The sequence below is a fragment of the Apis dorsata genome, unplaced genomic scaffold (genome assembly GCF_000469605.1).
Source record: "Apis dorsata unplaced genomic scaffold, Apis dorsata 1.3 scaffold_949, whole genome shotgun sequence".
NCBI classification, from domain to species: Eukaryota; Metazoa; Arthropoda; class Insecta; order Hymenoptera; family Apidae; genus Apis; species Apis dorsata.
In genome coordinates this window covers 235,062-237,970 of record NW_006264058.1, presented here as the reverse complement: position 1 = coordinate 237,970, position 2,909 = coordinate 235,062, and the positions used below count along the sequence as shown (strand labels likewise).

The 2,909-nt window shown below is 38.2% G+C and overlaps 1 long non-coding RNA gene across 1 annotated transcript; it reads left to right on the top strand.

The window, feature by feature from the left end:
- Positions 1–1,176: 1,176 nt before the first annotated feature.
- LOC116186578 lies at positions 1,177–2,691 on the top strand. Its single transcript, XR_004151600.1, has 2 exons — positions 1,177–2,386; positions 2,435–2,691. It is a non-coding gene; the product is annotated as an uncharacterized LOC116186578 (long non-coding RNA).
- The last annotated feature ends 218 nt before the right edge of the window (positions 2,692–2,909 follow it).

The window sequence follows — 2,909 nt, the reverse complement described above, 5'->3', positions numbered from 1 at the left end:
TCTCTCTCTCTCTCTCTCTCTCTCTCTCTCCTCTCTCTCTCTCTCTCTCTCTCTCTCTCTCGTTCTTATTAGGAAATAGATTGTAAAATGATTCAATTAAAATAAGAAACAGTAGAGAATATATTTAAAATAAAGGAAATAGGAATAAGATATGCTATATAGATGTGGATCGTGCCGATGTCTTTGTTCTACTACACCGAGCTCGCTACATCGAAGTACGACGGAGGGGAAAGGAAACAATTCACACGTAAATATACAAAGCGTGAGTCGCACGTTTATATATAACCTCATATAATACAAACATATAAACATATAATATAACTTCGACAGTTCTCTAACAGGATACGCGTGTGTAAAAGTGAAAATGAGAAATATAAAAATATATAAAATTATATGTAAATTATAATAATGGCACGAATTTTTTTTTTTTTTTGAAAAAATATAGAGATAATATATACACGCGCGATAGGATTTCTATAGCGACGCGATTAGCGGCAAAATACAGTTTAGAACTCGAATCCGATTCCAATATTCCGGATTTGGTCGATTAAATCTCGTTGATGACACGCGTTTGAATTTTCATACGATCCCAAATCGTCATACGAATTAATCGTATTACACGGGTCAATCGCGCATGGCTATTTTCATAGTCACTGAATCAACGTATCCCCAAACATGCTTGATGTATTGTGATGTATCGTAGACAGACGCTTTACGTAGCCGAAACCGTTGCGACCGATCGTGCAAATTAATTGGAACGAATCGATTCCCGTGCGATAATCGATACCAGTTGATAAGTTTGCAAGAACGATCCGATAATTATTATTATTAATATCTGAATAGATAAAACGCAATTACGTAGATTCAATGTTAATTTATACAACTTGGATTTCTCAACTCGCCTACGAATCACAATAAAACGTGAGACCAATTAGGCTAACTTTTCAATATAGGCCAAAATATTCTTTTATGATTGATCATTGATGAGATCGAAACGACAGTAGAATTATATTTACTTGAAATTTATCCTTCTCGTTAAAAAACAAGAGAAATAGCATAGCGATTAAGATTGTCTCAACATGTATCCAGTAGTTATAGTAGTTGAATATCTAAATATTTGAGATGAAATTTATGGATTTATTTATTATATGAATTTCGATGCGAAAGAAAATTAGCGGAATTTAGAACGGCGACAAAAATGTCGGATATCGCATACGCATAGCTTATCGTTGACAGGTTATATCGGCATCTGGTAGGACACGAAGTACACAACGTGTAGCACACGTGTCGAGGTTATAATATCGAAATTGATATCGAGGTGGTGACTACGAGAACCGAATTAACCATAATGTTTGTTTGCTCGCAGAAAAGAAAATCGGTGTCATTTTTTTCCAAGTTTTACAAGAAAGAGAAAAAAACTTTAAACTTCAATTTCCCCTTTAACTATCCCGTTGTTCGCAAATTTATAATATAATAAATCAACCTGTCTGTTATAAAGTACGAGAAAGTGGTAAATGTCGGTAATAAAATGGCAATTTTCACGAAACGATCCATATTCGGTTGCATTACGTGTAATTAGCTATATCGAGCGTGGATTAAAGCGACGCCTACTATTTTGACAGTTAATTAATTGCGCCGGAGAGGGCCTGATACACCATGGATTAATACACCCCGGTTGGTCAGCGAATTTCGTAAAACCTAGTTTTCGTTAAATGAACGCTTCAACAGGAATTATAAAACTACGCGAAAAAGAAATGTTTTTTTTGACATCGTTTGAATTTAAAATAGATAGACTCTTTCCGAGGAAAATAATTGATAGAAAAAAAAAGAAAAGAAAAGAAAAAAAAAGAACGGTTAATGCGATTTAAAACGCGTAAGAAACGAACTATGGCGAAAACGGAGAGAGAGGCAACAGGAGTAATAGCAGTAGTCCGCATCGGAGATGGCTCGACGGTCCATTAAAGTTGCAGCCTTTTTATATCGAGTCTGACCCCTCTCTGTGGAACGGGGCTTCTCCCTTTTCTCCGCTAACTTTCAAATGGTTCGCGATCGTCGTGTCAAACGGCGGCGAATGGGCGAACGCGGTAGAATAAATGAGGAGGGGGGAGAGAGAGAGAAAGAGAGAAAGGAGGAAGGAAAGAGAACGATAGCTACGTGAATGGGGGAGGGGAGAAACAGCGATACTACCGATGGTAGACGCAGAGGGCAGCATAGTAGGGAAACTAGGAAACTTAAAAAGATGGCAAAGCTATTCCCATCAAAGAGATCCTCGGTACAAAGACGCAGCCTCTGTTATGCGAACTGCTACTCTAGCGAGCCGAGAAACGCGGTCAGTTAAACGCTCATTTTCAATCGTTTCACGATACTATACACGATACTATCCAACGTATTTCTCGATCTATTTTTTTCTAGATATTTTGAAACGAATCAACAGGTTTGTTCGTCGCCTGCGCGACTCGAAAAGAAGCAAGTAGCATCGCTCTTTCGAATAATTGGAATTTCGAAGTTCGGTGTCATGCGAAAATTCGAATATAAAGGGAGGAATGGACACGACGGTGATAAATTCTTGCGTTGTCAGATAGTGAACTGGCGTGAATGGTTGGTATGGATGACCGAGTGGAAACGAGAAGGATGACAAAGGAAAGCGGAAAATCAAGTAGTCGGAAAGCAACGAGAGAGAGAGAGAAAGAGGGGACTGGATCGAATCGAGGGGGCATATTCCAACCATATATATATGTGTGTGTATATATATAATATATATATATATATTATATGTGTTCGTGGAAGGAAGAGAAGAGAGAGATCGAGGGATAACGGTTGTGCACGCGTGTACACAAGGATGTCGGGGGTTAGTCGAATATATGCATATTCAGGACTTGTTATGTAGGTGGCGGCGATATGAGTACACA